The 13,863-nt window shown below is 53.2% G+C and overlaps 1 long non-coding RNA gene across 1 annotated transcript in view; it reads right to left on the bottom strand.

Annotated features, from left to right (window-relative positions):
* Positions 1-303: 303 nt before the first annotated feature.
* The window catches only part of LOC145529113 (uncharacterized), a 60,969-nt gene continuing 47,409 nt past the window's right edge, over positions 304-13,863 (bottom strand). Inside the window, exons 4-5 of the long non-coding RNA XR_014070934.1 lie at positions 793-1,274; positions 304-603 (exon numbers count right to left, since the gene is read on the bottom strand). This is a non-coding gene — a long non-coding RNA (uncharacterized LOC145529113). The remainder of the gene's footprint in view (positions 604-792; positions 1,275-13,863) is intronic.

The raw sequence follows: 13,863 nt of genomic DNA, 5'->3' as shown, positions 1-13,863 counted from the left end.
TGCGTGCCTGCAGCCCTTCACGGGCAGCAGCGCTCAGGGTAATCATCCTTAGGTGGGATTTTCTAAAGCTTCAGGGCCGGAGGGGGGCAGAGAAGTCACCCAGGGACTGCATCCATCCGAAAGGCCAGCACGTAGCCAGCTTCATGGGAGTGGAGGTGACATTCCCAACATTCGGGCAGAGGCCATCACAGGGGCAGGGGGGTTCTCTCCCCTCACGGATGGAGAGTAAGGGGCCTTTAAGAATTTGAAAAAGGACAGATACATGTGTATGTATAATTGAAGCACTTTGCTGTACACCTGAAATTAACACAACATTGTTTATCAAGTATGCTCTGATACAATTTTTTTTGTTTTGTTTTCAAACCAGAGCCTTTCTTTACATACCAGCTTTGTTCCCATGGCCGTAACGTGCCGTCTGTGCTTAGTCACTCAACTCTTCGCGACCCCATGGGCAGTAGCCCGCCAGGCTCCTCTGTCCATGGGGATTTCTGGGGCAAGAATACTGGAGTGGGTTGCCATTTCCTCTTCCAGGGGATCTTCCCGACCCGGGAGTGGAACCCGAGTATCTTGCATCTCCTGCATTGAGAGATGGGTTCTTTACGGCTGTGGAGACAAGTACGCAGATAAGCCTGGGAGTTTGGGGGGCTCCTAGATCCCGTCTCATACAGCCAGAAGGGGAGACGCTAAGAAAACAACTGAGAAACAAACCCCAAGGGCGGGAAGGTGGGTGCAAAGCCCACCCCGGGGCCCAGCTCCTGGCTGTGGGACACTTCTCAGTCTGTCCACACTCACCTCCTTGGTGACTGCTCAGGGTCAGCCCGATCCTGCCTGGTTTCTTCCGGGTGCCTGTGCCTGGCCTGGCACTGGCTGTCAGCTGCTGGCAGAGTCAGCTTCCCTTAGACAGGGCACAGGCTCCTCAGTCAGAGCAGTCTTCACCTGGAGCCCAGCTGGGTCAGCGTATGTGGCTTCACCCCATGGGACGGGCAGGGAGCACCTCTTGGAGATGTGGAAGGGACGGGGAGGGCAAGAAATGGAGCTGCAGTTTGTGAGTCAGGACACATTCAGGGGGCAGGAGATAGTAGCGGGCATAGCTGAGTTGTTCAGATATAAATTCAAATCTATGCTCCCCCTGCAAATCAAACCAGTCAGAAGGGCCATCATACAAAGTCTACAAGTGACAAATGCTGGAGCGGGTGTGGAGGAAAAGGAGCCCTCCTACATTGTTGGTGGGAATGTAAATTGGAGCAGCCACTGCGGAGAACAGTAGGAGGGTCCTTAAAAAAATGAAACATAGAATTACCATGTGATCTGGCAATCCCATTCCTGGGCGTATATCCAGAGAAAACTGTAATTTGAAAAGGTACATGCACCCCAATCTTCATAGCAGCACTATTTACAGTAGCCAGGACATGAGAGCAACCTAAACATCTATCAACAGATGAATGAGTAAAGTAGACATGATATGTATATACAATGGAATACTTTGTTGTTTATTTGCTTCAGTCGTGTCCAACTCTTTGCAACCCCATGGACTGTTGCCTGCCAGTCTCCTCTGTCCGTGGGATTTCCCAGACAAGAACACTGGCGTTCACTGCCATTTCCTTCTCTGGCAGATCTTCCCAACCCAGAGACTGAACCCGTCTTCTGCATTGGCAGGTGGATTCTTTACCACTGAGCCACCAGGAAAGCCTCACAGTGTAATACTACTCAGCCATAAAAAAGAACGAAACAATGTCATTTGCAGCAACATGGACGGACATGGAGATGATCATACGAAGTGAAGTAAGTCATAAAGAGAAAGACAAATATCAATGACATCACTTACATGTGATGTAAGTATGATACAACCTAAATATGATACAAATGAACTTATTCACAAAGCAGAAATGGACTCATAGACCTAGAAAACAAATGTATGGTTACCAAGGTAAAAAGGGTGGGGAGGGATAAATTAGGAGTTTGGGATTAGCAGATGCAAATTATTATATATAAAACAGATAAACAACAAGGACCTGCTATATAGCAAAGGGAATTATGTTTGATGTCCTGTGCACGCGTGCTAAGTGGCTTCAGTCGTGTCCAACTCTGTGCGACCCTATAGATTGTAGCCCACCAGCCTCCTCTGTCCATGGGATTCTCCAAGCAATAATACTGGAGTGGGTTGCCATGCCTTCCTCCAGGGGATCTTCCCAACACAGGGATCAAACCTGTGTCACCTATGTCTCCTGTATTAGCAGGCAGGTTCTTTACCACTAGCACCACCTGGGAAGCCCCAATATCCTGTAATAAATCATAAAAAAAAAAAATCTATGCTCCAATTCTGTGACTGTGTGACCTTGGGCAAATGACTTAACCTCTCTGTTGTTTGATTTCTTCTCTGAAAAATAGGGTTGAAAGTGGCACCTCACTACTCAAGTGACGCTGGGTGTTCCTGGTACACACAGCTCCCGTAGCCAAGCTCACTAAAGGTTGTTAGCTATTACTGTGGTGGATGGCCTGCCTGGCCTCTTAGTGAGATGTCCCAGTATCTAAATGGGGCTTGATCATAACCCACTAGAAGGCTCATTCTGGCTGCAGTCAGTGGGGTCTGGTGGGTATCTGGCATCTGTACAGAGGCCCAGGTGCCTTGCTGTAGCCTGGAAGTTTGGGGAAACTGAGTCAGGGAGAGCCAGGGCTCCAAGACAGTGATACAGCCGCGGCAGGTTACAGGGCCCCTGAGGAGAGAGGATCCCCAGGACCCAATACGTAGGGGATCAGCCAGATGTCCTGGACTGAGGGTGCCACTGGGGTGGGACGGTAGAGACCCAGGTCCTCCCAGAGCCGGCAGGGTTGGAGCTGATGGCAGAGGCCACCCCTCTCCCAGCTCTAAACGCACCCCATCCTCTCTCCCAAACTGTCCTCCTCCGTGGCCTGGGAGGGGTAGGAGCAGGGTGGCACTGAGTCCTCCTGGTGGCGTCCAGCACGGTTTCTTGCTTCCAAGAAGCTCAGAAACACTCCTGGTGGCATGCAGGGTGCAGAGGACTCTGGTTACTCAGACGTGGGTAGACCTGAGATCTGCGCATTCAGAGCCTTGAAGAGGGTTTCTGTTGAGTGTGGAGCCGCCCCGCTGGAGCGGGCTGTGGGGGCGCTGGGTTCCAGGAGGATTCGGAGGCCTCGACCCCTCTCGGGTGATCTTCTTACTGCCGTGCATGGAGAGACACGCACACACAAGCAAGCACGGATGGCACACGGGCAGGTGTGCACACGTGGGAGATTCTACCCAGAAACCCAGGCACACACACTTGTACACACACCCTCGTGCACACACATGTGCACATCTACACACACAGCCCCAGGCTCCCACACTCAGTTCCCTCCAGGGATGACAGGGGAGCCAGGCCACCTCTGCAGGCTCAGCGATGCACTGGGACCCCGAGGGGAGCCAGTCCCACAGAACCCAGGCCACCCTCCGGAGCTGTAGGACACTAAGACCCTGAAGACCCTGGAGCCCCATTTCCTAATGTCACCACGAAGTCTAATTTCTCACACAGACATCCTGCCTGGCATTTTCCCTGCCGTGCTGCTGAGTCTGCCTATGTTTCTCAATCCTGAACCTCATAAACAATTCCCTGCTCCCTGTCCTGGAATTTACTTCTGGAAGAAGTCTGCCCTGAATCAGGAGCTCAGGACTGAATGGGCAGGGGGCATGTCTGCCCAGGCACCGCATCCCTGCCCCTCACTCTCCCCTCCTCCCACTCCCTCCTTCCCAGCCTTCTGGAACAGGGCCTCGGGAGGATCTGGGTGAGGTTGTTGGGCCCTGAGCTAGCACACAGAATCCTCACTGCTCCCTCTTTGAGAGTTGCTAGAGCCCAGGGTGTAGGGGACCACTGAGCTACCTAGGAAACCCATGCCTTCCTTGACTAGAGGCAAAAATGCTGGACTTCCTTGGAAGAACAAGAGCCCAGTCTGAACACCTGCTTCCCCAAATCAGGAAGTTCCACCCGTCTCTCCAACCATCCAAAATCCACCCGCTCATCCATCCATCCGTCTGCTCAGTCCAACAGTTTATGGTCTGTAGTGGGGAAGACCATCAATTCAACAGTTATTTCAGTGACCTCTCAGTTTGTGCTGGGCCCTGGGACTGAAATCATTAACAAGACCAAGCTTACCCAAGCTTTCCATGTCACCCAGCCTCTCGTTCTCCCCTGAGCGTAAATAATCCAGAACCCTGGAGAAGGGTGGGCTGCAGCTCTATTAGGTCTGTGGGTTTCAGCATCTGTGCAATTCTATGAGAGTTGGTAAGGAATGTTCCTTTTACACAACTATAGTGGGTAATTTGGGGACCCCATCTGTGCAGCAAAAACCCTCCACGCACAGCCCCATTCCCAGAGGAGAAACAGTTTTACAACTTCCGGATATGCAGTGGGGCTGTCAAAAGCTCATGAACTTGGCTAGCAAGTTGTGAAACATTCATCTCAGTTCTGTTCGGTGCCACAGAAAACACGACAACTGAGATCAATTAGAGTGGTTTAGGCCTCCAGTCACAGCTGTTGTTGTTCAGTCGCTAATTCCTACCCGACGCTTTGCAACCCCATGAACTGCAGCACGCCAGGCCTCCCTGTCCCTCACTATCTCCCATAGTTTGCTCAAACTCATGTCCACTGAGTCGGTGATGCCATCCAACCATCTCATCCTCTGTTACCCCCTTCTCTTCCTGCCCTCAGTCTTTCCCAGCATTAGGGTCTTTTCCAATGAGTCAGTTCTTCGCATCAGGTGGCCAAAGTATTGGAGCTTCAGCATCAGTCCTTCCAATGAATATTCAGGGTTGATTTCCTTTAAGATTGACTGGTTTGATCTCCTTGCTGTCCAAAGGACTCTCAGGAGTCTTCTCCAGGACCACAATTTGAAAGCATCGATTCTCTCACGCCCAGCCTTCTTCATGGTCCAACCCTCATATCCATACATGACTATTGGAAAAACCATAACTTGACTATACAGACCTTTGTTGGCAAAATGATGTCTCTGCTTAATAATATGCCATCAAAGTTTCTCATAGCTTTCCTTCCAAGGAGCAAGCGGCTTTTAATTTCATGGCTGCAGTCACTGTCCACAGTGATTTTGGAGCCCAAGAATACAAAATCTGTCACTCTTTCCACTTTTTCCCCACCTATTTGCCATGAAGTGATGGAACTGGATGCCACAATCTTAGTTTATTCAATGTTGAGTTTTAAGATAGTTTTTTTTTTTTTAAATCATAGCTGACTCTTATTCAAATGGCTTTCCTGACCATTAGCCAGAAACAGGGAGGGCTCCATGGTGAGATGCAGGCACTTCAGGGGGAGGGTGCCCAGGGCCCCGGGTCCACCTCCTCTCCCTGCTCTCACATCCTCAAGGCCGGTGGCCAGATGGCAGCAGTCCTTCTGGTGTCACACTCAGGCCCAACAAGGCCCAAGGAAGAAATAGGAGAGAGGAAGCATCTTTCCCCCAGGGACTCTGGGGAAGGAGGGAATTTCCCAGAGGCCCCCAGCAGAGCTGGTTAGCTGACTCCCCAGAACCAATCAGCTGCAGGTGGGATTTGGCGATGGTGATGACTTACTTCATAGAGGGTGGACTGGGTTTAGGGCTCGCCACTACAGACCCCTCAGAGAAATCTATTGCTATCCCATCCCAACCATCTGTGCCCTAACTAATCTATAGGCAGTGGATGTGGTTTTCATTTTGTCCATCATTTCCATCCCTCCTTTGATAATGAATCCCTCTTCCTAAAGGGAAGACATTCAGTGTGGCTCCAGGAGGCTGAGCCCTGCCAGTCACAGACAACGTCCATGGCCCAGGCCCAGCCTTTCATTTTTCCTGGAGATTTGCTGTATGAGCCTGTGAGAGGTCTATCCTATTTGGCTATAATCATAAACTATAATAAAAATAGAGTTTTAGGGCCTTCTTGTCCCCCTCTGTGCAGAGAGCCAAGATAGAAGCAAGCATGGGGATGAAAAGAGACACTGACTCCCATCGACATGGGTTGAGCTCCTGGATCCAGCTATTCCTGAAGCCGGATTGCACATGGACTTCCTCATTAGGGAAGCCATTTTTTGTTTAAATCAATCTGAGTTGTGTTCCTGTTGTTGGCAACAAAGAGTCTGTCTGATACATCATGGCAATGGCTACTCTTAAAGAGATGGGAATACCAGACCATCTTACCTGTCTCCTGCAGGTCTAGAAGCAACAGTTAAAACTGGACGTAGAACAATGGACTGGTCCCAAATTGGAAAAGAGGTATGTCAAAGCTGTATGTTGTCACCCTGCTTATTTAACCTATATGCAGAGTATATCATCTTGATGAAAGTGAAAGAGGAGAGTGAAAAAGTTGACTTAATGTTCAACATTCAGAAAACTAAGATCATGGCATCCGGTCCCATCACTTCATGGCAAATAGATGGGGAAACAGTGACAGACTTTGTTTGAGGGGGAGGGGTCCAAAATCACTGCAGATGGTGACTGCAGCCATGAAATTAAAAGACACTTACTCTTTGGAAAAAAAGTTATGACTAACCTAGACAGCATATTAAAAAGCAAAGATGTTACTTTGCCAACAAAGGTCCATCTAGTCAAGGCTATGGTTTTTCTAGTAGTCATGTATGGATGTGAGAGTTGGACTATAAAGAAAGCTGAGCACCGAAGAATTGATGCTTTTGAACTGTGGTGTTGGAGAAGACTCTTGAGAGTCCTTTGGACTGAAAGGCGATCCAACCAGTCCATCCTAAAGGAAATCAGTCCTGAATATTCATTGGAAGGACTGATGCTGAAGCTGACACTCCAATACTTTGGCCAACTGATGTGAAGAACTGATTGATTTGAAAAGACCCTGATGCTGGGTAAGATTGAAGGCAGGAGGAGAAGGGACAACAGAGGATGAGATGGTTGGACGGCATCACTGACTCAATGGACATGAGTTTGGGTAGACTCCAGGAGTTGGTGATGGACAGGGAGGCCTGGTGCTGCAGTCCATGGGGTCGCAGAGAGTCGGACACGACTGAGTGACTGAACTGAACTGACTTGGGGGCACTCGATCCTAAGACCTCAACACAGCCCTGTGGGCTCAAGCAGCCGCCCCCAAAGTGGGGGCTTCTCTCTCTTCCATTGTACCCCTAGCCCCACTCCCACCCCTGGGCCCCTACCCCAACAGAGTCTGGCACCCAAGCTCTGTCTCAGGCTCTGCCCTGGGGGCGGCTGCTCCAAGCACAAAGCCCACCACCCCATCCTAGGCTGGGGCCGCCGAAGTTGCTCTACCTAGCTGTGCCCAGGTTGTTCCCCCGCCCCTGGAGGACCCCTGCCTGTTTCCTCCTCAGCTGCAGGCAGCCTTGGAACAAGTTCTAAAAAGAAAGGGCCTCCCCGTGCCCCTGTGAAGTCACCTTGTGCCCGCAAATGTCGTGGGGTGACTGTGACGCACCAGCCTATTCCCAGCGGGGGTACAGGTGAAAGAGGCATGTAGGTGCACCCGGCTGTTTCAGCCTAGGAGAAGCATCTGGAAATACCCCAAGCAAAGGCCTGAGGGGGGAAGGGAGCTGACGGGGGGCCTGCCCCGGCCTCACCAGCCCTGTGCCAGGAACCACTGGCCTGGGAGCTGCGGGTGGGGAGGGCCTGAGGGAGATGAGGTGACAGCCTGCCGGCGGGGCCAGGGCAGGGCCTTGCACAGCCTGGAGAAGACCTTGGGCGTTTTCTCGCCGACTACTGGAGCCCAAAACAGGCCTCGGAGGCAGGAGGCAGGGGTACTGGGGGAGTTCAGAAGACTCCAGAAGGATTATCCAGATTGGGGAGCGGGCACCGGGCTCAGTAACGTGGCTGCCTTAGGTAATGGGGATTTGTCATCTTCCAAGAATGCTAATACGATAAACGCGCTCGCTGCTAAAGCCTTCTCCACGCTGTCGAATCGTCCTCAGCAACGATGCCAGAGGCCTGGGCGCCGGAGCAGCATTTCAGGGCTGCTGTAAATACCCACTGTGCCCGTACCCTGAGCTGCGGAGAAACGATGCATGTGTTGTCGGGCTTTGTTGGGTGTGCTGGTTGCCTAGAGTCAGATGAAAGCTTGGCGGCCCCGAGGGGGCGCGGAGGGGAGCTGGAGGCAGGGAGCTGGCTGGCCAGGGTTCATCCCAGCCTGGCCGGCTCTGGGCCCTGGGCAAGCTCGGCGTTTCTGAGTCATCCACGGGCAAGAGCCCCTTCCCCGCCTGCCCTCGTGGATGTGTGACCTTGGGTCACCCCATCCACCCCAGACCTCAGCTTCCTCTTCTGTAAAATGGGAACAGTCATCTCAAGGAAAGCTCCCATGCTCGGAGACAGGGCATAGAGGGAAAGAGCTGTCACCGTAGAAAGCAGGGATCAGCACGTCCTCCACCCTGCAGTGGGCAGTGCCTGCAGGCCACCCCTGGGCTATGCGGGCACCTCAGGGACTGCCCCGCCTCAGACATGGGCCAGGTTCTCTTCCTGGCCTTCATGGAGCACATCAAACTGGGGACTTTGTCTTTCTTTCTCTCTGTTTTTTCACTTTTCTTTTAATCTGAGCTGCAAGAGTCGGACATGACTGAAGCGACTTAATACACATGCAAAAGGTGAAGCTACTGTCTAGTTCACAGCACACGGTCCATCACGGATCCACACGCAGGTCCTTGGCTTGCTGCTCGGTCTCCAGGCCCTCTCCTCCCTTCCGCTGCCCCCCCGCCCCAGCAAAGGGCAGCCCTCCCGAGTGCTTCCCGGACACTGTCTGACGGCGTGTGCTCAGGCAGACTGGTCCTCTATGTTTTGTCTGCATGTCATTTCAATTAACGTAAACAGCGCTGCGTTGTAGCTCATATGCTTTCTCTTACTTTTTCCATTCCGCTCGGGGTTTGGAAGACCCATCTGCACGGCTGTCTGTTTGGTTTGAACCGCGGCTGGGTTTCCACCTGGCACATCTTATGCCCCCGCGCCGGCCCCCACCCCACCTCGGGCCACGCCCCTTGCAAGGGGGGCTGCTCAGAGCCCCGCTGGGCTGTTGCCGGCCATGACTGCACACACAGAGGGTGGGCACCCGGGTCAGTCGGCCGACGTCTCAACAGCACAGCCGCCCCAGTCCGCAGGCCCACGCAGAGGAGTGCTGTACACATGTCCCCTCCAAGGCTGGCCTTCCTTTGGCACAAGTGACACGTGTGAGGACAACAAAAGTCACGCTTATACCAGCAGCTGCCCCCCAGAGAGCCCGCGGGGCGCTGGGCACGTGTGCCGTCTCCTCCAGCAGCCCTGGAGGGCAGGCACTTTTGAATCTCCATGTTATAGCTGAGGAAGGTAAGGCTTGTGCAGGGTTTCCCTGCGCCCCTTCCCTTGTGGCTCCCCTTGTGGCTCAGTTGGTAAAAAATCCACCTGCAATGCGGGAGACCTGGGTTCGATCCCTGAGTTGGGAAGATCCCCTGAAGAAGGGAAAACCTACCCATACCAGTATTTTGGCCTACAGAATTCCATGGACTGTATAGTCCACGGGGTCGCAAAGAGTCGGACACAACTGAGCAACTCTCACTTCACTTCACTTCCCTGCACCTCAGGTTCCCAAGCCAGAGAAAATGAGGGCCTGGGAAGAGAGCTGGTTTGCAAGGCCACTGGTGAGCCATACGCACAGGACAGCAGCCAGTGGGCATCTCGCTGCCCTTCTGAGCACCTCCCTGCCCCCGGCCCAGTGAGGGTGGAGGATGGGTTTTAAAGCTTAGAAAGGGCAACGCTTAACCCCAGGTTCTGGGGCACCGCAGTGGGGCTTCAGGCTCCATAGCAGCCTCCTGTCTGTCCACATCCACCCCTTCCAAAGCACTGGCTCAGTGCCCCATGCCCCCTTCCCGTTTCAGGGCAAAGGAGAACTTACACTCTTCCCAGACAAACCTCTTTCCCTGCAAAGAATCGCACCTTCCCCTCTTACAGTACTGGCACCACTGTGGGCTGGAAACTAGCCTGAGATTTTTTTTCAGGGTTTTCTCAGTAGAACGGGCTTTATTGACCCCAGTTTATAGATGAAGCTGCAGAGACTTGTTCAAGGTCACACCGGGAGGGAGCCAAGAACCCCAGAGGGTCAGGGTGGGTCCCCAGACCTCCTGGATCCAAGTCAGCTAGCTTCCCTGTGGGACCCAGACCGGGGTGACAGGAGGCACCTGACCCGGAGGGGAAGCGCTTTGTGCCCGAGACCACTGGCTGCAGCTGACCCAGGAGAGGAGGTCAGTCTGCAAGCCAGCTCCACCAGGGGGCTGCATCAGGGGACACAGAGGTCAGATCCCCCAGACAGGCCACCAGGCCTCCTCCACATCCTCCACCGCTGAGAAAACCCAGTGCGTCATCCCAAAGGTACGGATATTCCAGCATCCAGACCACAGTCCCCAGCGGGAGGACCAAACCGCTCCATGGGTGGCTCCTCCTGCTCTGGGACTGCAGGGATAAATCCACTTTGGGTTCGGGGGTCTTTCAAAGATAGTCTGCGGCTGAGGTTTGCAGCATCTCCTGAAGACAGACACCTGGGCACGGGGACGAGTCAGGGGCCGTTTGCAAAGAGGGGAACCTGAGTGCCTGACCTGGCCTCTATGACTGCTGTGGGTGGTGGCCTTGTGACAGAAAGGTCTGGGTCTCAGTTTTCCCATCTATAATGTGAGGATTTTCTTGGGCTCCAAAATCACTGAGGATGGTCAATGCAGCCATGAAAGTAAAAGACACTTGCTCCTTGGAGAAAAGCTATGACAAACCTAGATGGCATATTAAAAAGCAGAGACATCACTTTTCCGACAAATGTCCGTATAAGTCAAAGCCATGGTTTTTCCAGTAGTCATGTATGGATGTGAGAGTTGGACTATAAAGAAAGCTAAGTGCCAAAGAATTGATGCTTTTGAACTGTGGTGTTGAAGACTCTTTTAGAGTCCCTTGGACTGCAAGGAGATCCAACCAGCCAAGCCCAAAGGAAATCAACCCTGCATATTCATTGGAAGGACTGACGCTGAAGCTGAAGCTCCAATACTTTGGCCACTGATGAGAAGAGCCGGCTCATTGGAAAAGATCCTGATGCTGGGAAAGGAAAGATCCTGGCTAGGAAAGATTAAAGGCAGGAGGAGAAGGGGATGACAGAGGGTGAGATGGTTGGATGGCATCCCCGACTCAATGGACATGAGTTTGAGCAAACTCCGGGAGATGGTGAAGGACAGGGGAGCCTGGAGTGCTGCCGTCCACAAAGAGTCGGACGTGCCTTAGCAATGGAACGACGATGACAACACGGGGATACCTGTCCCTGCTCTCAGGGAAAGGTGAATAAAATCATGCAGGCCACACAGCCAGCCCAGAGAGGGTGCTCAGTGCTGGATTCATCAGTGTTCACGGAGTGCCCCTTCCAAGCTCAGCACTGGAGACACACCTAACAAGGCCACCAGGATGAGTGTGTTCAGGGAGAGGATGGTCAAGGCCAACCAAGCACATGCAACTCAGCGTGGCAGGAGCTGCGACGGGGGAGGACCTGCTGCGGGGGGTCGGGAGAGCGCCCACCTTGCAAGCGGACACCAGGTGGGTGAGTGGTGGCCAGTGGACTTGGTGGAAGGCATGTGCAGAGGGAGCAGGATGATAGAGGCCGGGCGGGACCACTGCAACGCACGGTCCCCATGCCCCTTCCACGAAGGACCGCCCCCTCCGTCGGGCAGCGTGGTCAGCGCCCTCCAGCCGAAGATGTGGGGTCAACTCCAGCAAGGACCCCAGAACACGGTGCAGACACCCAGGGGACTCCTGGAGCCCGAACCGGTGACGGCCACTCTGGTCGAAGCTGAAAAGGCAGGACGACTGTGGCGGGTGGTGGTGAAGGGACTCGAAGGCTCGAGAAACGGGCACCTGGAGTGGACACGCTGCCAGGCTGGAGAGGTCTAGGGAAAGGCCCAGAGGACAGAGCCGGCGCAGAGATGGAGGGGCTTCTGCATGACCACAACGTTCGGGGTGGTCATTCTCCGTAAAGAAGGCAGGGCTGACGGCAGGCAGGACAGGCTGTCACAAGCCCGGCCCGCAGATGGCCCTGGGGAAGTGGGACCCAAGCACGCAAGGCCAGGGGCGGCACTTTTCCCCCAGGGGCCCGGGCTTTGCAGTCATCGTGATGAGCACAGGCTGAAGGCCGGCCACAGAGTGAGGCCTGCAGAGTCCTGACCGAGAGTAAGGAGACGGGACAGACAAGGGCACTTCTTAGTTTGTGCCAACAGAAGAAATCAAGTATAGACGGACCAAAGGCTGGGGGAGGACCCAGCAATGAAAAGTCACGATCCCCTTGTAAACAAACGTAGGTTCGGCCACTCGCCGCTCAGCAGCCAATAAACTGAAGGGCAGGCTTCAGTGGAGAAGCAAGAACTTTATTCAGAAAAGCCGGCAATCTGGGGAGATGGTAGACTTACGTGCAGAGATCTCGCTGAAGATTCTGCTCAGCCGTGACAATTTCTAAAGGGAAAGGGGGCCACCATCTCAGTTAATCATTAAGGCAGAAGGTCAGATTCTTCATTATTTTTCCACAGCTTGCAGGCCTGCTGACTGCCCCCATCTTCTCTGAGACATTGTCTTGCCTGCGTGGTCAGCCTGCAAATTCACTAAGGGGGAGCTGGGGTAGAGAGTCCTTTTTTAACTAACTGATTTCTCATCCCTATTCCTTCTAATCCGGGAAAGGAATCAACAGGTTAGGTTAGACCCCCTCCACCAGCTCTCCCAGCCTCTTAATAGCTCATCCAGCCATTGAATGGAAATGCCATCAGGAGCTGCCCCTGGGCCCCCAGGATGGGAGTAGGCAGGTTTAGACACTAAGTTGTATCCAACTCTTTTGCAACCCCATGGACTGTAGCCTGCCAGGCTTCTCTGTCCATGGGACTCTCCAGGCAAGAATACTGGAGTGGGTTGCCATTTCCCTTTCCAGGGGATCTTCACAACTCAGGGATAGAATCTGAGTCTTTTAGATCTCCTGCATTAGCAGGTGGATTCTTTACCACTGAGCCACCAGGAAAGTCCATTGCATATGTTTAGAAAAGAATAATGTGAAATGTTGCCTAGTGATCTCAACTTTATGATTAAGGTCTAAGGAAAACAGGGATAAGAGAACAGAAAAGGTGCCAAAGGAGCTGCTGACACGTTGCAGCCCAGCTCCTATTCCTGACTCAATCTTTAGACTCAGGACTCACTGACTGAAGAGTCAGCTGATTCCCAAGGAGGAAGGACCCCACGATATAACAGCAAGTACACATGGCAATATTTTCCCCAATGCTCCTCCAAAAGGGACCTTGTCCATCTACTCAGCTAATAACCCAAAGGGGAACGCAGAACACCCAAACATTTGGAGGACTGTTGGACACAGGGCCTGAACTGGCTTGGACACCAGGAACATGATGTCTCATGAAGGTGCCTGCTAGATGGGGACCTACCAACACCAGGTAATAAGGGCAGTCCCGTCCGAAGTCCATCTTACACAGAACCACGGGCTCTGCAGACCCATCAAGGAGTGAATTCTCTCATCCCCAAATGAACACCCAGGGTCGGCATACTTAGCAGTCGGTGCACTCTCTGGGGGGAGAGCAATGAGACTGGAAGGCTTTGAAACTGACCCCTCCTTGGCCAACATCGTGAATCAGAAACAGCATCACACCCCAGGAAAGGAGGCGATGGAGGTCAGTACCACCTTCAAGGAGATAAAGGATGCGTGTTGGTCCCACCATGCCTCAGGGCAATTCCTGAAGGTCCTGGAGGATGACGCAAACCCGCACAGACCCCACCAAGGCCAGCCTGGGTCACAGGGCCATGCCGGGGGGCAGCATCTGAGCCAGAGCAGATGAACACAGTCCCGGGGACCAGGTGTGCAACCATCCGAGCAAACGCATCCTT

Source organism: Giraffa tippelskirchi, chromosome 12, assembly GCF_054371585.1.
Source record: "Giraffa tippelskirchi isolate mGirTip1 chromosome 12, T2T-mGirTip1v1.2.pri, whole genome shotgun sequence".
Classification (NCBI taxonomy): Eukaryota; Metazoa; Chordata; class Mammalia; order Artiodactyla; family Giraffidae; genus Giraffa; species Giraffa tippelskirchi.
The sequence above is the reverse complement of the archived record's forward strand: the minus strand, read 5'-3'. Positions and strand labels throughout refer to the sequence as shown.